The following is a 26695-nucleotide window of genomic DNA, read 5'->3' on the forward strand; positions in this document are numbered from 1 at the left end:
TTTGTATGTTTATTAAGTAGATGATTTGCCATACGTTATTTGAACTTGTGTTCATGAGTGTTCTTATGAAGAATGTTCTGTTCTGAGTCCCTGTTTGAGGAGAAAGCATGATTAAGTGAAATTTGACCTGATGTCTTATACAAAGCTTAGAGAAAGCTCCCCATGTCTTTCTTTCCTTGGATGGTTTTATTTCAACTCATCATGTTTTGCTTCTTGGAAAGTGTTTGTTATTCTTACTAAGTGACTTAAGGATTTTTAGACATCACTCATGTTTGGACCAATGAGGCAAAAGCATGTGAAGGATTTACAGCTTGCATGCACGTTTTATGTGCAGGAGGTACAGTATATATAGACCCTACCTTAGGAAAGAGACCATTTACTGCTGGTGAAACAGGCCTGAGGCTTTTTGGTCATTGCAGTGGGAGTGTTAGTGACTAAATGCAGATGCATTTTAGTGCACTGTAATGTGATTTTTAAAATTGTTCAAACAATCAATTTACTGTTGTCATCACATCTCCTCTGATTTTCAAGTGTAAATTTAACACCATTGTTCTTATTAACAATTAAAAAAAGTTTTACCCCTTAAGTTTCCATTATAAGGGATGCATTCTTGAAGTCATGGTTACATTAAAATTCTTACTACAAATGAAGCCAGCTAAAAATGTTTACCAACTTGAATTGAGCTCATCATGTTTTGTTTGCTGAATAGTGTTTTGTGATTTTACCAACATAAGAATGAGTCTCCAAACTATTTTTAAAAGTAGAGCTTTTACTCTAAAGAAGTGCTTGCCTCATTTTCTTCGTGCTACTCCAAACAAGATGTTGTTTATTACTTTGAAACACTATATGTAAACCCCAGGAATATGTTAAATATGATTGAAGTCTTGGCTGTCTTTAACAAATTGAAGTTTCCAGAAATTTAGCTGTGTTTAAAAACCAAAGCCATGTTTTCAGGAAAGATTTCTATTTCCAAATATGTGGTTGCCCAAACCTTTTATATTTTCATGTCAAATTCAGCTGCCAAATAACACACACTGTACCTTAGCTATAATAAAAAAAAAAACACAAACCAACACATAGACTTCAGATTTTAAAAAGCACTGCAAGAACAACTATGATCATATTTCTTGAACTTATGCTATTCATATGCATATAAGCATGTTTTAGAGTAAGCTCTGTGAGACATCGGTCACTTACACTGGTACAAATTGACATGCACAGCACAAGATTGGCACTATGCAACAGCCGATCTGGGAAAATACAGGAATTCCTAGTCAGACCAAAATATGAGGTCAAGGAAGTTGCTTTTATAATAATAGTGGTTATCTGTTTAATGTGTGATCTGGCAGTGATACGATGTTGACCATAGGCAATTATGCATATTTCTAAACTGGTTGTATGCAAGCCTGGAGTAAGAGAAATCCCCCAGTTTGTGATAAAAGGCTATTTATTGCCCTTTTATTTCCTTCAAATGCTTTACTTAATCATTTATAAAAGACAAATTAGGAGTGAATACCAATTTCATTTTGTGTTTTATTCTGTATTCATTCCTACACGTTTGGGATATCTATTAATATGTGCTCTTAATAGTTTTGGCACAAGTTCAATGTCAACGAATGAATGATGTACACATTTTATAGTCTTCTTAAGGGATAATAATGTGGTTCAGTGACAGTGTGTCTTGATTTCTTTGGGGGCAGGGCACTCTGATATGAGTCATAAGGGATAAAGACTATTAGCTATTTTTCCCTCAGCTAGCGCAGTGATGCAAAATTTTTGTTCCATTATAGTGCATTTTCTTAGAATGGCAATATCAGGTTTAGTGTATAGATTAATGCTTAAGAAACTGGTTGATCACATGGGACTATCTTTTGCTTTATCCTTTCAATGTGACTGAAAATTTATATTCCATATTTTCATATCAATGACAATGTGATGACACGGCAAAGGAGTTATATTGGCTTGTTGCACACATCAAATGTAATATTCTTTTCTTTGCAGAAAAAAATATGTTTATTTTGAACAAGAGAAAAGAACTTGAGCATTTCAAGTATCAGGAAAGCTATCTTGGAAAGGATAGTGATTGGCTGCTATTTACGTACTCTGTGGGCAGAACAAAAAGCAGTGGGATTGGATTTTAGTAAAATGGGCTTAAATTAATCTTGCAGAAGCACATACATAAAACACTACAATAGGTCGCAGTAGTTGCCCTTTTTATTCCCAGGGACTGGGGCTGCTGTACTCACCAGAGTTCAGCAATGGTCCCTGGCACAGACAGGTGCTCAACCAATGTTAAATGTATAATGTGCGAGACTGGATTAGGGAGATGCTTATAGAGGCATAGCATCGGATTCCAATGTAAGGTATAGATTTTAAGGATTAATGGTGCCATTGCTTTAGAAATTCAATGTCATCCACAAGGAAATTAGAATTGTAAATATTGAAAAATCCCCATGGAATTTTAAATTATATGCATATGCCATAATTACTCTCAAAATTTTCCAAATTTTCCAGACATTTCACCTTTTAAAGTGGTACAGTAGAAAGGATGGGAGTCTAGAGTATTGGAAGTGGTGGACTAGGAGACTTTTGGCCACAGCAGAATTCACTACTGGTGGGGATCCAGGGCAGTAGTTGCCTTTGAGAAGTTTCTAAAGACTGAATATGAGATGTTAAGAGCTATGCATTGTGTCTATTCTGAAGACTGTTTCCTCTGAGTGCTTTGTGTGTGTGTATGTGTGAATGAGAGGGAATGTGGTCAGTTACATATTATTTCTCTAACATCCAACTGGACCTTGAAAGGATTTTATTTGAAAGATGTTAAAAAAAAAAAGTTCCAGACAAGAAGCCAAAGGTAGCTACCAGTCATTGAGGAGTTCGGAGGGATTAGAGTATCACTTCCATCCACATGTGAACCGCTTGACAGAAGACTAGCCAGCGCCAAATTTCAACCAGAGAAGACAAGGCAGTATTTCACATGCCCACCGCTGGATTGGGTTTTTGGTGGCTCAGTCTCCAGAGACTTTTGGACCGGATCTCTGGTGAAAATGATATGTGGGGCTGGTGTGGGTGGGGTCATGTCATCATTAAGAAGAAAAGCACTCCAGAGTTTATAGGTTTCACTGACTTAGGAAAATATTTAAGACCTGATTATAATTACATTGGTTGCAAATGACAAAAAGTACAAAACTCAGGTTAACAAATATGAACAAATGCAATGTTGGGTCAGCTTCATTCATTGTCAAAAAGAGTACTCATAAAAATTGTCATTACATTTGAAAACAGTTCAAATGTGCATGTTGATTGCTTAGAAATCACAGCTTATTGTAAATTTGCTGTATTACTTGAGGCCTAAGTATTTCAGAAACAAAAAATAGTTTTAAAAACAAAAACTCTTTCCAAAGTTTTTCAGCAAAATGATTGTGCTTCATGTGTGATATGGGTGTATTTTAATGTTTGATATAATTGGTTTCCAGGAATAATGATGCCTGGGGTTTGCAGAGCATTTAAATGGCCTTGAATCCAGGAAACTAAGTGGGAAGAGGTAAGAGATTAGATATATTTTAAAGGGTGCTAAAAGAGCATTACACAGGTACCAAACTACTTTAGAAAGTGAGGTATCCAATGAGCCTGTTACTTTTTTTTTTTTTTTTTCTTTGTTTTTTTTTGAAACAAAATCTTGCTCTGTCACCCAGGCTGTAGTGCAGTGGCGTGATCATAGCTCATTGCACACTTGAACTCCTGGACTCAAGGAATCCTTTCACCTCAGGTTCCAAGTAGCTGGGATTATAGTTGTATACCTCTATGCCTGATAATAATTTTATTTTTGTTTTATTTTACTTTTTTATTTCAATAGATTTTTGAGGAACAAGTGATGTTTAATTACTTGAATAAGTTCTTTAGTGGTGATTTCTGAGATTTTGGTGCACCCATCACCTAAGCAATATACACTGTACCCAGTGTGGACTCTTTTATCTCTTGCCACCTCCTCACCCTTTCCCCATAGTCCGCAAAGTCCAATATATCATTCTTACGCCTTTGTATCGTTATGGCTTAGCTCCCACATATGAATGAGAACATAACGATATTTGGTTTTCCATTCCTGAGTTACTTCACTTGGAATAATAGTCTCCAATTCCATCCAGGTTTCTGCAAATGTCCTTATTTCATTCTTTTTTGTGGCTAAGTAGTATTCCATGATGTGTGTGTGTGTGTGTGTGTGTGTATATATATATATATATATATATATATATATCACATTTTCTGTAACCTCTCATTGATTGATAGGCATTTGGGCTGGTTCTGTATTTTTGCAATTGCAAATGGTGCTGCTATAAACATGAGTGTGCAAGTATTTTTCTTTTTGTATAATGACTTCTTTTCCTCTGGATAGATACCTACTAGTAGGATTATTTTTTGTGGAGACAGGGTCTTGCTATGGTGCCTGGGTTGGTCTCACACTCCTGGCGTCAACTGATCCTCCTGCCTCAGCCTCCCAAAGTCCTGGGAATACAGTCATGAGCCACCACAACTGGCTCCCCTTTACTTTCAATCAAATTGTTTATGACATGTAATCAGATAACTTTGAAGATGAAGAATTCAGTTCTTAAATACATAGTGCTTGTTAACCAGTCTAGAAAAGGAAAAGGTATGAATCTGACCTCGGCAAATAATGCTGTCCACTGGATCTTGTGATATGTGCTTTATGTAAAAATGCTTAAAATTGATTTAATCTCTACAGTCAGGACAACTGCTCATTATTTCCAGTTGGATATGTTTCTTTGGTGTAACAAGAACCAGTGAGTTGGGGAAGGGAGATGATAATTCCAGTTTCAGTTAAACAAATTGCAGGTGAAGAAGGCACAACCCTTTCTGGAACAGTTATTTCTTAGCATGCTCTGAACTTTGCTTGATGATGTGAAATGACTATTTTAAATTGTATTTTATTCCTTATACATAATCACGTTGTTTGTACATCAACAGGTAAAGGTTCACTGGTGGTTCTATTTCAGCCTGCACTTAATTATGGTTTTAATATTCTAGAAGGACTATATTTGTAATTTGGTGAGTCCTTCCGTGCAAGACATTAAATGTTATTAATTAATACAGTTGTATAGTATTTAGATAGAATAAATTGCTCATTTTTATTTCATTATCTTGTATTTTTAACATGTTTCTAACTGTGACAGACACTCAGGTACAATTATTATGTATAAAAACTTTAAGGTCCATTTTAGCAATACGCACAATTTTTGGAGATAATACTTCTAGAATGTTTTTAGCTTTCACATCTTACTCTTATTCTTGCTGTCATAAAACACTATGAAGTATTTGTTGTAGATATTAGTTTCCTGCTTGATAGATGAGGCAACTGGAAGGCATGGACTGTTGAAATGAAGAGCAAGGTCACAGTCTTTAGTTAATCTCTAAAGAAGGGCTGCTCTCTCAGTTTCCAGATAAACTTTCCTACGGCCTTTTATGAAAAAATGGCAGGATCGGCCGGGCGCAGTGGCTCACTTCTGTAATCCCAGCACTTTGGGAGGCCAAGGTGGGTGGATCATGAGGTCAGGAGATCAAGACCATCCTGGTTAACACTATGACAACCCATCTCTACTAAAAATACAAAAACTTAGCTGGGCATGGTGGGTGCCTGTAGTCCCAGCTACTCAGGACGCTGAGGTAGGAGAGTTGCTTGAACCGGGGAGGTGGAGGTTGCAGTGCGCCGAGATTGCACCACTGCACTCCAGCCTGGGTGACAGAACGAGACTCCATAAAAAAAAAAAAAAAAAAAAAAAAAAAAAAAAAAAAAAAAAAAAAAAAGCAGCATCTCCTTAATGCTTAATTACTTCTCCAGCTCTCTTCTACCTCCTCAAGTTGTCTCAATTAAGAATGTCTTCAGGTAGAGACTCCATTAGGAAAGGACCACTTGTGTCTTGTCTACCTGTGTATCCCCAGCATGTAACCATAATACTTACTAATAAGTATTTATGGACTGAGTAAATGAGTAAGTGAATGAGTGTAAAAGCTTGTAGCAGAAGTTTGCTTGTGGTCACTGGGGCTCTCTGCTGAGTTTGAGTGGTGGAGCCCCTATCTGACATACTGCACTGTCACCATCTTTGAGCACACTGTTGTTGAAACAGCTCTCCTGGCCTCACCTTGCCTACTCTGCCCACTTCATCACTTTCCTCAGGTCAATTTGAGACTTGGGTTTGGTGCAGGGGCTACCGGTTTTGATCTGTTCCTCCTTGGCACCGGGGGAGGTTAGGAAGAGTGAACCCAAACAGGATTGGACAAAGTAAGTGGAAAGAGGCTCAAAGACTCATAAACTGAGATGGGTTGGTGGTGTTCTAGCGAAGGTGTTAAGGAGGTTAACTTAGTGTTGTGTTTGTACAAGACTTCCACACTGCGTCTGTGTCGTTTCAGCATCCTTGCCATTCAACACAGTTCTCTTCCTTCCCTTTCCTGGAGACAACTAGCATGCTGTCCTCAAAGAACTGCCATTGCTGAATTCTGCCCCAGTGCAAGGCTGCTGCGCTAATGAATGGTAAAAGAAACAGCCCTACACAATGTGTTGTTCTGTGTGCTGTAACGATATTGTTGAAGCCTCTGTCCTCTGCTTTCTACTGTGCCTTCTCAAGGAGGGGCGCAAGGACAAATTTCTCTATGGTCTCATAACCAGGAATAATGATGTCTCTCCTGGACAAACGGCTTGTTCTTTGTTTTAGGGATGCTGCAATTCTTGTAATGGATCATGTTTCCCTCTTCATGTAGCCTGTCTGAAAGCTCGGATTCAAATTTATAGCCTACCTCTGGCAAGTGTATCAAGCTTCCTTGCAAGAATTTTGTCTCTTTTACATCACTGCATTTTCTCCTGGAATCATTTTATTTACCTACTTTAAGTTTATTTTATTGTATTGTATTGAATGCATTTTAAAAACAAAACTACTTAAACTCTTTTGGGAAAAAAAAAAAGAGGTCATAAAGAAATAAAGTTAAAGACCAGTGTAATTAATATAACAATTTTATTTTAGTTTTTGAAATAAATTCCCTGAGCCTTAATTTCACAACCTCCTCTTCTCTAGTCTCAAAATCAGTCCATCACTGTCTCACTGTCTAGTGTCTAATCCTTTCTGGATTAGCTCTCCTCCCATCCCCTTCCCTCCCTTTTTCTCCTCTCCCTACCCCTCCCCTTCCCTTCCTTTTCCTTTCCTTCCCTTCCTTTCCCCTTTTCATTGAAAGTAAGGTGTTAATAGCAGATCTCTGCTACTGACACTTTCTAACCATGTGAATTTTGCTAAATTATTTAATCTGTTTCATTTGTAGGAAGAGTAATAATCTTTATTTTATGTGAAGGTTGTGAAGATTACATGAAATTATGTAAAGTAGTAAATTATTTGGATTTTTGTTGAAGACAGTCTTATAAGCAGAAATGCACTGTACTTGGAGTTTAAAGTCTTCACTTTTTCACTTGTTGGCTTATGCCCTTGGGCAAACCATTGGACCTCTTTGGACCACATTTTTGTCATATCTAATTTTATGGCATAGTCTAGAGAGTTTTCAGGGTTCTAGCTCCACTGTTCTTGGATTCTAAGACTAGCCCCCAATAACCTGTTGTGAGTGTGTCCCCACTCTGTTTTCATTAGGAAAGGCACAAATACACCCACCTGGGCATAGAAAGGTGTGAGAAAAGAGAAAGGAAGGTCTGAGGCAGGGAAATGGAAAGGCCCATTGTGCTAGTCTGTATGTTCTTCACAGGTGTTGATTGTGGCATTTGCAGTGGGTATTAGTGTCTTCTGGAATACCCTAAATTGCTAGTGATGATAGTCTTGACTTCAAGGAAATTTCAAAATACATGCCTTTGTGATATTGCTACATGTAGTAAATGGTCTGTAAGCTCGTTGCTTGATTATCACACACTCCATAAAAGTGAGTCATACATTGGTGCCCGTGAGGTAGCAGTGGAACAAAGGGAGCTGCTGCTGGCAGTCAATGACCATGTTGGTTAATGACCGTATTTAGTTCCATCATAGAGTCAATCAAAACAAGTGACTGTGTCCAAGATATCGTTTCTATCCAGAAACTATTGGGCAATAGAATATCCCAAAAGTGAGAGGGAGCTCAATTATCAAGAAGATAAGTAAAGAAGAGTTTTTAATGGATGAGGTGGAAAAATAATCTACATTGACATTAAGCTATACTTACGGCAATTCATCAAGATGCAGGAAAGCTTCGTGGTTAAGAGCATGGCATTTTTTTAGTGTGCAATTTTGGCCAAGTTATTTAATTTCCTCATATCTCAGAGAGATATAGATACTAAACTCACATGATTGTTCTAAGGAAATGATATAATTGCCTGAGAGATGTTGTCAGAAGTAACTATTATTATTAAAACTATTAGTATTATTACAAAACTCAAATTCACACCAGCCCTCAAGGTTCTGCTACCCCTAATCTAATAAGCTATGTAGACTGTAAGAATAAATGTTAAAAGCAAATGATTAGGTCACAGAATGATTGAAGTGAAGTGGGAATGCAGAAAAAAATTATAATAAATTTTTGAATCAGTGCACCATGTCTGTTAGCTTTTATCCTATCATTCTATCCCTGGGATCTTACATTAAAAAGGAACTATGTGCTTTTGCTGTTGATTGATTTCATTCTGTGTATATGAAGCAGGATTATAAAGGCACTAGTTTCCATAAGCTACTGTGGTCCCATTTTGTCTGCTTCTTTTGAAGCTTCTGTGTCCTAACTTTGTGTGGGACAAATATAAGTTAGATCAGCTTGTTTAAAAAAAAAAAAAGCATTATGACCCTGAATCTTGAAAAGTCTTTATTTTACAATATAACTTTTTAAAAAACTGTAAAAAAATCAATCGGGTTAAAATATTAAAGACAAAAAATCAGCAACCCTAAAGAAAACGAGCGGTAAGGTACTGTGGAACTTCTGTTAAAAAAATGGAGAAACCACTGAAAACTAGTTTGGTTTGAGCTCAAGTATTTTTGTCTCAATGAGCTTCAACTTTTGCTTGGTCCTCTGAAGAGTCAGTGAAATTTTGAGTTTCTAAATGGAACAGTGTATGGTACTTGCAGCCTTACAACAGAGCACCTGGGAGTGGTGGTTTTCTTGTCCTTCACTCTTCGAATCTTTCAGAAGAGAAGTGAAATTGTATAATCGGAGTCTGATTAATTTTCTTAGTTTTGACCTGTATTTTCTTTCTTTTTCTTTCTTTCTTTTCTTTCCTTTTCTTTCTTTCTTTCTTTCTTCCTTTCTTTCTTTCTTTCTTTCTTTCTTTCTTTCTTTCTTTCTTTCTCTCTCTCTCTCTCTTTCTTTCTCTTTCTTTCATTCTTTCTTTCTCTCTCTCTCTCTCTTTCTCTCTTTCTTTCTTTCCTTCTCTCTCTTTCTCTCTTTCTTTCTTTCTTTTTTTGAGATGGAGTCTCGCTCTGTCACCAGGCTGGAGTGCAATGGTGCAATCTCTGCTCACTGCACCTCCGCCTCCCAGGTTCAAGTGATTCTCCTGCCTCAGCCTCCCTAGTAGCTGGGACTACGGGCAAGAGCCACCACGCCCAGCTAATTTCTGTATTTTTAGTAGAGACGGGGTTTCGTCATGTTGGCCAGAATGGTCTCGATCTCTTGACCTCGTGACCCCCCACCTCGGCCTCCCAAAGTACTGGGATTACAGGCGTGAGCCACTGCATCCAGCCTGACCTGTATTTTCATGTGCAATTTATCCTGTGTGAAGTCATATATTAGTTCATTTGGAACTGAAAACTCTAGAGACAATTTCCCAGGCAACATTTTTATAGGAAAGTAATTAGGGATGAGATATAGGATCCTGGTTGCCTAACACTTAAAAAACAGGATATGAGATTTTTTAAAGCACTTTGACTATGTTATTAGTTTTTTATTTAAAAAATTGTGGTTAAAAACACAAAATTTACCATCTTTACCATTTTTTGAGTATATCATTTGGTAGTGTTGAGTATATGCATATTGCTGTGCAAAAGATCTCCAGAACCTTTTCATCTTGCAAAACTGAAACTCCAAAAATTAGACAATAACTCCCTATTTCTTCCTCTTTCCCAGCCTCTGCTTAGTTCCATTTAAAGTGAGGGCATGCATATGTTTTGTGATACAACATGATGAGGACAGAGGCCATTTAGGTTGGCAAACCATTTAGATTGCAAACCATAGGGATAGTGTGTACTTACTTGATATGTATGGACAAGTGGCAGGAATGAGTGCCCATAGTCAGCATTTTTATTAGTTGAACTATATGAGGCTTATTACTGGCACACTTGAAGTACCTGAAAGACAGATATTACTGATAGTTTTGAGTAGTAAGGTTTATAATTAAAATCAAAACCAGAAATGGGATAAGGCAGAAAACCCTGATACTGAAGGAGGATAAACTTTGAAATACATAATTGAGAAAAGTTGTAAAATTATTTTCCACAGAGAGTTTTTTTTAAGGCAAATATTCACCTTGATATTGTGGTACTACCAGAATGCTAAGGAATATATTAAATGGGTCCTAAGCTAGTTTCTTTCCTAGACCTTCCAAAGCTGTGCTTAAGGAGTCTGGCTTGCCGTAGTACAAGGCAAAATCTAAAAGTAGGAGATGTTGAAATGTTGACTGATATTTTAGAAGTTTTATTTGCTTAAATGAAAGTACATTAAAAATGCTCAGGGTCCTGATTGGGAAGTATAAAAATCATGGAAGATATTTATGTGCCAGAGAGAGTATAGTAAGTTTCTGACATCCTGGTACACTTCATTTCTACCCACTTAAAAATACAAGATGATGAGATGTCATCTTATTGGTTACCTACCATTATCATTTTAATAGCTATGCTGTACTAATAGGTTGGGTGAAATATGGTATGATAATGATGATGATGTTGACATGGTGGTGGTGATAAGAATGGTGATCACCTGAACTCATAACTGATCCATCCTTCTGTCTGATCTCTTGCCTGGTATGTCCCCAAATTTGTAAACTTAGTGCCCGATGATACTCCCTAAGCTTTCACATGGTTAAATTTATTTATAGACCTTATAACCTAGAGTTGCTCAAGACTTGGTATTACTAGTGTGTTTTAGATACAGTTTACATTAAACATGTTTTCATGTGTCAATCTGGGAACTTAATGATTATTTATAAATTTGTTTCCTTAGTAAAGATGTATTTTGAATCCAAATCAAATAAATAAAATTTTAAAGAAATGACCCTTTTTAAGTAGGAAATTATTTCGATTTGTACCTGTAATTCTGTATCAGCATGTAAGAAAATATTTTAATTTGTCTTTGGAATGAAAGCTGTAGCTTAATTTTAATAATGGAGAACAGTAGGGTAGCTAAAAAATTAACAGTATTGCATATATTAATTTCTTGATATATATTGTTTGAATTAATTAAACACAGTCATTTATACTTATTTGAGTTTAAAATATAAGATATGAGTTTTTAAACTTCAATTGTGCTTTATAATGATGTTTTTCCTTTTCTTTTCCTTTTTTTTTTTTTATACATAGTTTCACTCTTGTTGCACAGGCTGGAGTGCAATAACATGATCTTAGCTCACTACAACCTCTGCCTCCCGGGTTCAAGCAATTCTCCTGCCTCAGTCTTGCAAGTAGCTGGGATTACAGACATGTGTCACCATGCCTGGCTAATTTTGGTATTTTTAGTACAGACAGGGTTTCACCATATTGGTCAGGCTGGTCTTGAACTCCTGACCTCAGGTGATCTGCCCGTCTTAGTCTCCCAAAGTGTTAGGATTACAGGCATGAGCCACCGCGCCTGGCCTGGTGTTCTTTCTTATTTTGTTTTTAACATGAATTTTTATGACTCTGAACTCACATGTTTTGTCTACTCTGGATTTATTCTGAGTAGTGGGGAGAGTTAACCTAAAATCAAAATTTTTTAATTAAAAAAATTTTAAATATATTTCAAGTATTTTACAAATTAGTTGACCCAAGCACAGATAATCAGGTATTACATAATGATAGGTTGCGAAAAATGTGAGAGAGGAATAAATAATTACTGTGATCTATTTAACTAGATCTGGGTTTCTCCTGAGGGTTGTTTATTTTGTTTGTTTTTAAGGTCTTTCCTATCGTGGGGTATATAGAAATAACTCCATTATTAATTGTAACATACTGCCATATGAAGAAAAACCATATGTGACATTTCTCTCCATCTCTCACCTCACTGATTGCCTGGATTGATCAGCTGATTTGGACTCTACGCCTGAGTTCTATTTCCTTTTCACGTTCCCATCTGGTTTTCTCCCATGTGGTTGATGAGGACAGCCTTCCTGGCTGGAGGAAGATTGTTTTTAAGACAAGCACTGCACTCTTCTATGAGGACCAGAGCTAATTCAGTGAGCACACTCTGACCAGAGTTGTCATCTACCACTTGGGAACACCAAACAATGTAGAAAGGTCCCAGGGGACAGTAGAAGTGGCACCAGGTTGGAGCCCTAGGGATGTGGTGAATGGGTTCAATGAAACTATAATAATTTCATCAATAATTACTAACAGTGAAACATTCTCTATGTGCCAGGTGCTTTATGCAGCATCTTGTTTAACTCTCATGAAAGCGTACAAGATAAAATCTTATGATTAATCCCATTTCAAAATGAAAAAACAGAGATTTGGAGAGGAGAAATCATGTTCCTCAAGCTTATGCAGATGGTAAAATAAACTTGGAATTCACCCAAAGATTGTCAGACCCCAACACAAATACGTCACTTACTCACAAATATGTCAGTTATTCTGCTAGTACTTGCCTCAGTTGTGGTGGGGATTTGAGACATGGTTGTCATTCTTTGGGTGATCATTTTACCCAGTTTCGCCAATTAGTTAACTGTGAATTATTTAAAATAATTCTCCTTTGTTCTATTTTTTTCTTTCTTTTTTCTTTTTTTTTCAACTTTGGTTACTTTCTTCCACTTATCATATCAATCTCACATTAGAAGCAAAGGCCATGATTCCTGCCCATTCTCTGCCCTCACCACAAAACCTGAATTAATTAGGACATAACAGCCAGAAATATGATGGCCAGTCAGTTACACTTTCTATGCTCTTTAGCTCAGCCATCAGGATGAATTTAGAGTAGACATATTCAAGAATATCCATGAGTAATAACTATAAGCTTTGTCATAGATAACTGTATTGGCTGTGTTTAAATGTACAACTCTGTTTTTCTATTATTATGTGATATTTCATGTTGACTTGTCAAACTGAAAAATACCCATATTGATTTTGCAGAAAGCTTCACATGTGAGATAAATGCACTCAAAGATTCCTCACAAGTAGCTCTTTGGAGCTTCGGATGTGAAATGGATCATTCCTCAATCTGTAATAGACCCTTCTGTGAAGCTCTTCAATCAAACCAGAGAATTCAAGGTGAAATTGAGGGGAGGATTGGAAACCCCTACAGGGGGATTTGAGTGAACTAGCTGAGAAAGGAACCTGAGGTATTTGCCACGTGCTGCCTCTTTTTTCAGTTCTTTTCTTTAGCATAGGAGGGCTGTCAATCAATGTGTGACCTTACATGCTGTATGTGCATAATACCTGGGTACAACAAGACAAGCTGTAAGGCGAGTATCAAATACGTCTTTGATTTCTTTCCATTTGTCGTTTTTCTGACAACCCTTAGGCTATTTTTAAAGTAGCTATTTTATACAGATTTGTTATCAGATATTTCTCTCTACTGAATTATTATATTGTTATAATTGATAGGATTAAATTATATATATTTTGAAAAAACATTAGTACTCTTTTTAAAAAGTTAGTGATATGTGGTAACTACCTTAGAAAGAATTGATATATTTTATAAAGTAATGATCCTGATAGTTACGTCTTATTTAGGGATTATGTTTGTAGATCATGTGATGACTTTTAATAAGTTTGTTTCCAGTAAAGCAGTAAGAGTTACCTCTAGTAAGAAAAAAAAAAAAGATCTATTCTTCTGAAATTAGTTTTTGTGTCACATTTTTAATTGATTTGGTGCCACATTTCCAATTGGATATTTCTAGGTTAATTTTTAAGAAACTTTAGAATTTGCAATGGGCTATTTAGTTTGGAGAAGCAGTGAATCCTGACACCAAACCAAGTAATCAAAACTGTGCTTTAGAATTTATGCTGAAATATGGAGTATGTTTGACAATAGTTTTTGATACTCAAGCTGCTATGAAATGATTGCTATCCCATAACGGTGTTGTAGTTTTCCTAAGCCATGGAGACCGTGTTGTTTGTAAAGCTCGATTATTAGTATAATCTTAAGAGCATATTAATTGCCCGGGAGGTTTATGTATTTGTTCTACACATGTGATTAAAGATCATGGCAGCTTATACAGCATAATTTCAGAGATGACGAAAATGACTATTGTAATACTTGCTACTCTCAGTTTCCTCTACAGCAATGCCCTTACACCTTTCTTTTGCGGGCGTTTTGTAGCATCCTAAACAGAAGGATATTGCAGGGAGCTGATTCTGCTTTGATCCTTGTGCTTGTTGTCAAAGCGCTTGGGATTGAAGAGACTGTTGGCTACAATTGACTGTGACAATTAGGAGATGATCAGAGCCCTAGAGTGGAGCACTTAAAGGGTAATTTACATGTCAGTTTGTCGAATAAAAAAAAAAGATATTCAGCTAAGATTTTTTTCCCCCTCAGAGCCTTGTAAACTGCAATTTGTGCTCTGGTAAGAAAAACCTGGCAGAGGAGTTAGGATAGCCATTACCATTTGAAAAGAAGCAATCATAAGGCCGCTGCTGAGTCCTTTGTCCACTAAAAATGCTGATTTGCAGGCAGTGAGTGAAAAAGTGGAACCGTCACTAAATAAAACCGTGAGCTAGGTGACTACCCTCCACCCCAATCCATGGTGGCTTTTTAGTATTGGTTAAAGGTGTGTGTGTGTTTTTTTTAAATGTATCATAAATCCTACATTTACTATCATTACAACCCTGTTATTGGTTATGAATGTGTTGTCCTATAAATAAATAAGTAAAATGGTCACACTGAGGAGTGGTGGTGGAATATAAGCCAATAGTCAATTGAAAGGCTAAAGCTGACTATCACTTTTATTAGATTTTTCCTTATTCTTTTTCCTTCTGTACACCATCAAAATTTCCATCCCTTGAACTATGCTATTGTTTTCCTCTGTTGTATCAATGTGTTCCTAGGTTTTTTCATTTATATTTATACTCCAATGTTAAAAATGGGAACCATATTTCTAACTTTCAAGTGACCGGTTGGCCTATTTGGGTGTACTTGGCTAAAAATGTAATATAGCATTAGTCCATTTACTATTCACATGTGGTCATCTCTTTGTTCTTATATTAGCTAATCCATGTGTACAAGTAAAAAACATAGCTAGAAAGCTAACAGAAGGTAATTGCCAGTAAATAGATGGTGGTAGTAGTTACACATCATCTGTTTAATTGTCAAATAGAATGGGAAAAATTAGAATTTATTTCAAAGATCTTTTACATCTTTTTTCCCTGGAAATCATCCCTACTACCACTACTACTAGGATATAGCTGCAAGATTTTCACCTGTACAATCGTCTGAAAAAAGTAATGTATCAACACAATCATCTTGTGCAGAGATACCTAAATTTGGTGTATACTTAATTCAGGGATAGGTATTAACCTTCATTTGCAGGTACGTTTTACATTCCATTTGTTTGGTACTTGGCTATGGTAAAGGGCATTTGCAGAGAGGCAGCATAGGTCTCAAGATGAGTTTGTCTTTATCGATAAGAGTACAGAGTATTCGTGGCCTTCAAAAGCCAGAGGCTCCAACTCTGAGGAGGTATCTGCCTATCACTCTTCCCCAAGGTCTGTCACCTGGAAACTGTGTCTGGGTGTAAAGGCTGCCCTTTCAGTAAAGAATTTACTACCTTATATTTCCAAATAAGAGGGCTTTTATTTCTCTTCATTTGATGCTACTATCTTAATATTTTAACGAACATTTTTTTCCCCAAGGAATGCTTTGTGAAAGAAGTTGTATTCTATTTTGGGGGTTTCTGAAAAATCATAATAATCAGGTTATGATTAGTTGAGGGAAGACAGCAATTCATAGATAGATATTGGTGCCCTCTCTGACTGCTTTGCAGTAAGGTCCTTAGCTTCTTTAAAAGGTTTTAACACTCTAATTTTGAGTGTGTGTATAGGCCTACCTTGCAAAGAGCACACAAGCAATAATAAAATAAGAATGAGTAAGGTTATTAAGTGCAAAGAAGATAATGAGAGAGGGAGCCAAATAAGGTCTGGGTTTCCTTAGCGTGTGTCTGTAGGACACAGGCAATGGTAAATCTGTATCAAAAATCAAGCACAGCAGGAGGTGTTCGTCTCCCAGGTAATGGGTAAATGATGAGCAGATGAGCCATCCTTCTATTGATTTAAGCATTTTGTTCCAGCCAGTCACAATTAACTTTGATTTGTTTTTACTTTCCTCTTATAGGTTTGCATTTAAAACACTCTTGGAGCACTAATTGTATAAAATTCTGGTAACTGCACATTCTCTTTTTAGAGAGGTAATGAGTGAATGAATGAAAAGGCAGGGATTATTTGCTATTCTAAGTGAGGACTGTCAGAGCAGTTCTACTTGACTGAAATTGTTTTGGAAGGTGAGCTGGAACAAGAATCTTGCAACTAAAATGATGTGACTCTCCATGTGTTTTTTGGATGTTTCTTTTATCAAAGAATTTTGCAGGACGGTTCTGGGACTTACAAGTTGATTACCATTTTATTTATAAGAGAATAAGTGAATAATATGAAAACATTTTAAGATATGCTTACTTGACTGAAGTAAATGAGAGTCTTTTGAAAGTTCATTTGAAAGTTCATTTGAAGTGATTTGAAATGGGATTTTCCTCTTACCATCGCAATATTTTTTCAAGATACAAATGGCCATGTTGTGACAAAATAAATTATTGAAATGCTTTGAAAAGTTTTTAAAAACATGCCTAAGTAAACAATATGTAGACCATTATAGTTAATTCAAATATCAATTTATTAATATTGCTGCTACTGGAAAGTCCTAAAATATATGGGACATCATAATTCGAAAACACTTAGGGTCTGTTTTAGTGAGCAGTTCTTTCTCTGTTCTTGTTTGAGGTGGCACTAGGGTTGCCAGATTTAGTAAACAAAAATAAAGAATGCCTGGTTAAATCTGAATTTCTAATAACTAATGAATTTTTTTTAGGATAAATATGCCCCATGCAATGTTTGTATTTCATCTGGCAACCTTAGGTAGTACTTTGGTTGGATAGAAATTATAGCCATGCATTGAATATGTAACTGAATTACTCAGAAATTATTATTTTAAAATGATTTTACCTTTTACTGTCAGACTAGATAGGCCAACCAACTTGCCCCCTTCAAATAGAAACCAAAAGCTTTTTAGCTCCTTAACGCTGAGTTTAATTTCCTGTATCATGTTCCTAGGGTAAGTTGTGACTTGTCATTTTCAGTATACTGTGACGTCAGCCTGACTAATATAGAGACATTAGAGAAGATGGAAGAGTCTAGCTTACATCGATCTGGCTTTGACTAGAGTGTTCGGTGATTATAGGTGTAGAGAATTGAATGATGCAGTGATATATTATGTTAGTGAAGCCACATCTTTTTTTTGTGGCAGTATTGTGACTTTGTAGGTAACCAAGTTTAAAACCCTTGTGATTCTAACCCTGGTAAGAACTTCTGGGAGGGGAAAGATTCTATGTCCTTGCACTTTTATTTTGTTTCATTTAACTTTGGTTACAATAATCTAGTGGCTAGATTAATAATAATCTAGAAACTAAGCCAAAGCGCCAAAGCTACCAGAAAACCAAATATCTGTTTTATCTTTGGGGAAAGCATTCACTTTTGCTAGTACCATTTTTCACTTTCTGATGCTTTCCATGGCTTAGCAGAAGGACTCTTTGTAGAAGAGAAGTTTGGAGCCTCATGCCCCCTTCTGATTTCACTATAGCTTTAGAGGACAGTTTCTAGGAAACCTAGGCTAGGTCAGGGCGGTCCCACCTCCAGAACACTGTGAATCATCCCAATTTCTGCCTCAGAGCCTTCTCCAGAGCTGCAGAAGCCTGCTTCATGATTCCTCAGGCCTAGCATGGAAATATAGGGGGAACTAACACCTGCCAGGACAATCTGTGTGATAAGTATTCCAGCCACCGATCTTTTGAACGGGCAATTCTGAGAAGCACTAGGCATTCTCAGAGGTCCTATTTTCCATGGCAGGAATCTTAGGTACCCTTTAGGAACATTATTTGGCTTTTCCTCCAACCCCTCCTTATTCCCACTATTCCCTCCCTCTTATTTCTAGGGAAAACTAATATGCATCTTATTCCTTGTTTCAGGCTCTGCTTTTAGTGGAACCCCAGCTAAGATACTCCTGATGCTCTTTTCTCCCCAGCACCACAGTTCTCTCCTTGCTCTAGATCTAGATATTTTGCTTCCTGTGGTTCCATCAAGATTTACTTTTTTCCCCCTTATCAGTGGAAGAGAGTTCTGCCACTGTATCTGCTGGTACTGCTAAGTCATATTGGTCACCAAATGCATCATGCACATTTTCCTCATCCAAACTCTCCTCTTTACACTAAAAGCTATTATTGAATGCCCACTAGATGTGAGAAAATATGCTAAAGGTTCCATGCAGATTGTTTCATTTTATCCTCATGATGTCACCAAAAAAATAAAATGAGTATTTCTACCCTACAGGTGAAAAAACTGAGGTTCAGAGTGATTAAGTGATTTTTTCCAACCACAAAGCTAGGAAGTGGCAGAAGCAGCATTGCTTTCTGACGTATCTGACATGAAAGACCATTGTTTTAAGCATGACATCATAAATTCCACCATATAAAGATATTAGAAATGAGTTTCTTTATCAAATACTAATATGCATGACTAAAGAGATGATTGAGTAGAAGGATGGGATGAGAGAGCTTGTATCAAATAAAGCAAACTATTTTTTTAAAAAAGATCTTCATATCTGCTTATAATTGAACACAAATTCTGAAGTATTGGTTCCATCATGAGACCTGGAACTCCATAAAGCTATGTCTGTTCTGGTTCACGATGCCTTACACATGGTAGGACTTGATAAATATACACTGAATGAACTAACTGGAGTATCATAGGATATAGCTTAAAATGACCTCAATGAGCTGAAAGTTTCAGTGATTCACTTTATTAAACAATTGACTGTAACCTCTTTCAAGATGATCTGTGACTTGAAAATTTAAAATCCCAGTAGTGCCTCCTCTAATTTAAGACAAAGTGTTTAGAACAATGTTATACTGTGGCTCTCAATTAAATATGTTAACTTCAGCTAATTTAAAACTATTGGGAGCAAAGGGAGGCAGAAAGATTCCATCTGATGTTACAATACGCACATACTTAGAGAGGTCTGGGAGTGCTGGGTGCAGAGGTCAAATGTAGTAAACATGAACTTCTGTGGAGCCAGGGAGAGGCTACCCAGTAGTCAAAAGAAGATCTGGTCTCCACATGGAAAACAGTGGCAGAGTTAGTAACCCTTCTTTATGATTTAGCTTGGCAAAGTGAGGACCCATGACAGCTCTTTCTGTCTGATTCTCCCTATTTTGACAAAATTAATGTATTTCATAAATATTAAAATTATGAAGTCCTTATGAACTGACTGCAGCTACATTTTTAGATCAATTCTCTAAATCTAACATATTTATCTAATTGCATCCCTTGAAGTAGAGTCAGAGGTTCACCATGCAAATCTTCCCTGACATTTTATTGATAGAACCACTATTCTCTTCAAACTACCATGATGTTAAAGGTCTGACTCTATGACATTTTCTGAAACCTTCATGAGGTTGTTAGTTTTGAATAATAAAGAAAGATGAGCGTATGCAATTTCTACTTGTGCCTTGTGGGTTACTGTTGGGTTTCATAGGCAACTCTACTAACTAGTTATCCCCTTAAGAGTGAAAGCAGAAACTATAGCAGCCCTATGTAATTGTCACTAGAAGAATTGATACCACCAGTGAAAAATAACAAAGTCACGTGTAACTTGATCTTTTCAGGGTCACCAATAGGAACCAGTAACAAACAAAAGTAGGTTTTGTTTGTTGCATTACAAGATAGTAAACGAGAGCTCTGATGGTCTGCAATTCAACATGCTGGATGGGAAAATACTTTTAGGCAGATTCTATTGAACTAAAAAAATCTTAACATGTCTATAAGGCTAAAATTCTACTCAGAGGATTTTTTTTTAGTTGGTTGTGCAAGTGAACCAAATTTGTCTTTGCCTACAGATGAAATTATTTGATTAGCTGAATCCTAATGAATAATTTAAAATGTAAACAATAGAAAATAATACAATTGTTATATCTTTATTTATATACCAGTTACTATGTATGGGTCTTAATTAGGATTAGTATTTATAAATTAGTGCAGCTAAGATGAGAATCAATATAAATTACACAACTGATCCTGCTGGAAAAATTAAGAATCACATACACCTTTACATATCTAATGCTAACAGTGGAAAGAGACTCCATTCAGAATATTTCTCTGATCAAACTTAGAAAAGTCTAGGGCATTTTCTCTCAAAATGCCTGAAATCATATTTAATAGTCAATGCCTTGGTCTGTGTATAAGCTTAAATTATATAAAAATAATAAAATTTATAATCTTAAATTACATAAAAATTTATAACCTAACATTACATGAAAATTGTAAAAATTCAATTATCTTAAATTATAAACATGCATATGTGAACTAAGAAATATTCAATATCTTCATTAGGCAGACTTTTATGGCTTTTAACTTTCACTGATGGAAGCATTTTCTTCTTTATATTAATGCCAAACAGCATTTGAACCAGAACTGTTTTTGTTTTTTGGATCAAAAAAGACAGAGTCTGATGAAGCCACACCCTTTTGTTGCTAGGAGAAACATATTTTCTTCTTAAACATATATCACCTGTAACTATTGGCAGGGTTGGAACTACTATCAGAAATTAGGAATAGAAGTGTTATAGATCCCCATCAGCTACTATTCTAATACCAGTGAGGCCTTAGGATATAGCCTGACATACATGTGAGACAGCCATCCCTTCTCACCTTTAAACATGAGGCTCAGGAAAATTGCTTCAACTGTGTCAAGTAAGGATGATATTATTTGGGAGTATTGAATTTTCCGTTTAGAAGCATATTGAGGCCAGGTGTGGTGGCACACACCTACCGTAACCCCAGCAGTTTGGGAGGCCAAGGTGGGAGGATGGCTTGAACTCCTGAGGTTGAAGCTTCAGTGAGCCCTGGTTGTGCCACTGCACTCCAACCTGGGTGACTCAAAACAAACAAAAACAACAAAACCAAAAAAAAAAAAAAAAAAAGAAAGAGCATATGGAGAAAATAATAGTGGACTCTTTCATGACCTTCAAGCTTTATAAATGACTTTTCGTTGCCCTTTTGACTATTTTGCAAGTCAAGATTGACTTTGATGTAGAGAAGTTATCCTGCTCTTCCTTATTTGAATGATAAGTGGCAGAGTCAGAAGCACAGAGTGAATATTTTGTCTCTGGGTTGTTTTACCTTGGTCCATTTCCCCCAAGTCCTACACAGCAGTAGGTTCCAGTAATTATTTAACAATTTCTGTTATAATTGTCTCTTTCTTTTCAGTTCCACCAACACCACCCATCCTAATTTATTTTTACAGTATAACTGGATGATTTAAATGGTTTTCTGACTAAACTCTCTGCTTCCACTTCCTTTCACTTGCATGGTTAGATGGATCTTTTTAAACATAAGTTTTGGTTCATCACACCTCTGCCCCAAACTCTCAAAGACTTGCCTTTCCTGAAAGGTATTATTGAAACTTTCTTACTTAGCTCATCAGCTTTCAAAATCTACCCCAATCTCAGAATGGTAAGAGCATATATGGTACATTCATTAAAATTATAACATCCGTTAAATATAATGATTCTGGCACAGCCATTTATTCAACAAGTGTTTTTCAACTTTCTACTGTGCACCTGCCACTGTGCTAGGTGTTGGGAATACCGAGGTTCCTGTCCACAGAACTTTGAGTCTAGAGAAGGAAATAGTAAAGAAATAATCATATTAATGAATGTGCACTTAAAACAAAAGGAGATAGCAGGTCTGAGAGAAAGGCCTATTGTTCCATAAAAGCACATAGCAAAGGATTCAGACTTTTTTTTTTCCGAGACAGAGTCTGCACTTTGTTGCCAGGCTGGAGTGCAGTGACGCGATCTCGGCTCACTGCAACCTCTGCCTCCCAGGTTCAAGCAATTCCTCTGCCTCAGCCTCCTGAGTAGCTGGGACTACAGGCACGCGCCACCATGCCTGGGTAATTTTCTTTTTTTTGTATTTTGGTAGAGACGGGGTTTCACCATGTTGACCAGGATGGTCTCGATCTGCTGACCTCATGATCCACCTGCCTCGGTCTCCCAAAGTGCTGGGATTACAGGCGTGAGCCACCGTGTCCGTCCAAGACTTCTTAAAAGAGGTCAGAAAAGATGCTCTGAGAAGGTGATTCTTCAAATGGAATTTGAAGGATGAATTGAAGTCACCTAGGCAAAAGGTGGGGAGATGGATAGATGAAGAATGTTATCAGACAGATGAAACAGCATGGACAAACATCTTGTGCAGGACAGAGCAAATACATTTAGATTACTTAGAAGGAACTTGAGTGGTTGAAGAAGACAAAGAGCAAGAGGAAGAGTCAAGTCAGACGATGCTAGAGAGGCAGGGAGGGGCCAGATTAGCATGCAGGGTCCTGTGTGCCATGCTGTGGATTTTGGTTATTGGCATAGACCAGTGGTTTTCAATTGGGGGTAATTATGTCCCCCAGGGGACATTTAGCACCGTCTGGGGACATTTTTGATTGTCACAACTGGTGAGGGTCCTACTGGCATCTAGTAGGTAGAGGCTAGTAGTGCTGCTAAACATCCTACAATGCACAGGTCAGCTCTCCACAACACATAATTAGTTGGTCCATGCCAGGCCCAGTGGCTCATGCCTGTAATCCCAGAACTTTGGGGTGCCGAGGTGAGAGAATCGCTTGAGGCCAGGAGTTCGAGACCAGCCTGCACAACATGGCGAAATCCTGTCTCTACCAAAAATACAAAAATTAGCCCAGCGTGGTGGTGCGCGCCTGTGTTGCCAGCTACTCGAAAGGCCAAGGTGGGAAGATCGCTTTAGCCTGTGAGGCGGAGGTTGCAGTGAGCCAAGATTGCGCCACTGCATTTCAACCTGGGTGACAGAGCAAGACCCTGTCTCAAAAAAAAAAAAAAAAAAAAAAAAGAGGAAGAAGAAGAACTATCTGGTCCAAAATGTCATTAGTGCTGAGGTTGGAGAAATTCTGATATAGACAAAATGTTTTAAGAAGGTGAGAGGTAATGACATAACCCGAGTTGCATTTGAATAGCTCGTTTTAACTGTAATGCACAAAGTCATCTGGAGAGGTGGTCAGAAGTGAGTTAATACGGTTTTCGAATAGAGGAGGTGAGAGATGATGGTGTCTTGGACTGTTTTGATGGCAAAAAGATGATCTTTTTTTTTTTTTGCCAGGGAAAGTAATTCACAATGCATTCTTAGGGAGCAAAAGTCAGATCAAAAGATGCTTTGCATAGCAAGACCTCATCTTAGTGCTAAAATATTTATGTGTGCATATTTGCACAGGTAAAACTCTGAAAAGCTAGATACTAACATGGTATCATGAGACGCAAGATTTTAGTTTATATATCTATTTATCCACTTACTTTTTGCTTATCTTTACAATTTTTTCTACAATAAACAAGCTAATTTTTTCCATAAAAATTAAGTGAAAATTTCTGACCCCAATCTACCTCTCCAAAAAACTATAGCTCAATTCTACAGATAACTGTGATGCTATATACGCTTACCATATTTTCCTTCAAACATTTTCATAATAAATATGACAGATTATAAAAATAGAAACCAGGGAAAGGCTTAAAAAGGAAATCAAGTTTCAAAAGCATGATATTCAGTTGTATTAACTGGTATTTACCCTTTTACTTTGATAGAGCAGTGTGGTCTTTTTGTATACCTGCTGATCAAATAAAATTATCATTTCTCCAGAGTGACTATTCTTGTTCTTGCAATGGTATAATGCCTAACCCCCAAAGTAAAGGGTCTGTTCATTTTTTTTCCATAAGCTAAATTGGTGTTAGTTATTATAGACTTGACACAAAATCTGCTTGTTAAATAAATGCTGTAATCCTGTACTGCTTCTTTCTAGATATATCTAACTACCTGTTTGATCTTGGCAAATCACTTAATCGCCACAGACCAGAGTTTCTTCATCTGTTTTGGTTCAGAAAGCATACCATATGATTCTATAATTCTAGTTTTTAAATATTTAGATGGTAAACAATGTCATAGCAATGATGTAGTTGAATAGCCAGTATGTTAATACTGTAAGGTAGAGCAATAGAATTGAGCCAGAAAGTCCCCTTATTTAAGCTGTTCCTTGGTCAACAGCATCTTTACAAGTTACATAATCTCTGCTTGTCAGCAGGGACGTGGTTGTATTATCACATTATTAACTCATTCACTAATAGTCTAATGACCTTAAAGAGGAGGCAAACACCTTACATCCAGGCAACAACTTAGGTGCTGAGAGAATCTAGATGATTAACTTTTTTTTTTTTATTATTCACTTATTCTCTTAGTGTGAAATTCTCCCAACATGATTATTATAATACTGGATATAGTACTTAGAGAATGTGATTAGTAACATAAAATTAGTCCACTATAACTAATCATTACAAAATATTCAAACAGAATGTTCGAAACAAGCTTCAGAAAGCAATTTCTGCACTCTTGTTATGTGAACTTGAATATTACCTTTCAGACCTTCTTTCCCTAACACTTAAGAGAATTGAAACAAATGATCTCTAATATTTTTCCAGCTCTATATTCTATGTATTTATAAAATGATGATTAACAACGTAACTATGTAAGAAGCACTATAATTGGAAAGATATATGTTCATTTTTTGACTGTTTCAAAATTTAATAAGTTTAATTTAAGTAGAGTACTAATATTTTCTGTGAAACTCTAAAACTACATTAAGGCTTTGACTAAAACTTATTTTTTGATATATAGGCAAAAAGTAACATAGGATTTATAAAATGTTTTGGCCTTATTCATATGTGTCAAAAATCCAGTAATAAAAATCAAGACTTGGTTTCTTTGGAGAGGTGTACACAGGCTTTTGTTAGTACCAGGATGATAACAAGGTGTTAGGATCATAGAACGGGAACCACAGATTGATGTTTGGTACTCTGCCAGAAAACGAAGGGTCGAAAGAACATGCTGATTTATGTATATTGTCAAGATTTTGTTATCCAGTCTCAGGCTGTTTGATCATTTGCCTGGATTCATATTCTATTTTTAATTCTTAACCTCAGACTAATTCTTAAAATAAAAATATTATTCACTAAAGTCAGCTGTGGAATTCAGTAGGTCATGAATACAGATGGTAAGAAAGGTAAAACCTCAGGAAAAATTAGTTTGATCAATAGTAAGAAAATAATTAATTTTAATGTTACTATGTTATATATTATTTGGAACACTTAAAAATATTCATCAAGTATGAAAATATGTTCAGAATATGTTAAATACTGCACAAATCAAACTATTAATTTTCACATTTTACATCCATACCTTTATTATATTTTTTGATCTGTGTATCTTAAGTGGATCACTTTAGTCAATATTTCACACCTGAAATGGCAAATTAATGCTACTGATGTGGCAATAAATTAAGATTTGATGATTCTGATATCTTCTGTTGAGGAAGCAAAGTTTACAAACAATGTTATTAATAATGTTCTTTGGCACTTAAATGTTTTCAATTATCTTATAAATACATATCTTATATATATTGTGCATTTCCATGTTATCTTAATTCATATTTATAACTATGAAATATTTATCATTATAATGTATCAACAATAAGACAATAAATGGAATTAATCTAACATGAAGTGTTTGCATTTTCCAGAGTTTCCACTAGCTAAGAGTGGTATTTGGCTGATGGTAGGCCAAACGAATAAAGAAGACATGAAAAAATCTTGATAGAAGACATTCAAAAATTGATTTGATATCAGATACAAGAAGAAAATATGCCAATAAGAAAATGCATTTTTTAGGATTAAATTCGGCATTTGTTACTTAATAGCATTTGTCATCTTCCAGTTTTTCAAATGTAGTAAATTAATTTCAAATCATTTCGCTCTTCCAAGTACCTTTGTGTATTGTATTTCTTTTTTCACATCCTTTTGGATAACATTTGAGAAAAAATAAGACTACAACAGTCAATGATTACATTCAGGATGGAAGACAGTTGTAAGACTAAGGAACAGGTGGAGTATGTACGATGGGAATATTCACTTTTTGTGCCACCATTTTGTAGCTCCTCAAAAAAAAAAAAAAAAAAAATTAGCAAATGGTGGATATTGTTTCTTTACAAAAAATGGTTCTGTACTGGATCCATCTGTGAAGTATAAACATGTCATCAGCACTCATTTTCCATATCCAAAAAACATTCCTCATGTCCATATTTGATTTTCAAGTGCATCTGTGCACGGATGGAAACCCTCCCAGCATGCTGCTACACAATTGCAGAACCCACACATTTCTGTCTTTGAATCAAGCTTT

At 36.3% G+C, this 26695-nt stretch overlaps 1 long non-coding RNA gene across 1 annotated transcript in view; it reads left to right on the forward strand.

The window, feature by feature from the left end:
- LOC111546196 overlaps window positions 1–26265 on the forward strand; it is a 58867-nt gene extending 32602 nt beyond the window's left edge. Inside the window, exons 2-3 of the long non-coding RNA XR_002732678.2 lie at window positions 13275–13412; window positions 26040–26265. This is a non-coding gene — a long non-coding RNA (uncharacterized LOC111546196). The remainder of the gene's footprint in view (window positions 1–13274; window positions 13413–26039) is intronic.
- Window positions 26266–26695: the final 430 nt, after the last annotated feature.

The sequence above is a fragment of the Piliocolobus tephrosceles genome, chromosome 11 (assembly GCF_002776525.5).
Source record: "Piliocolobus tephrosceles isolate RC106 chromosome 11, ASM277652v3, whole genome shotgun sequence".
Lineage (NCBI taxonomy): Eukaryota > Metazoa > Chordata > Mammalia > Primates > Cercopithecidae > Piliocolobus > Piliocolobus tephrosceles.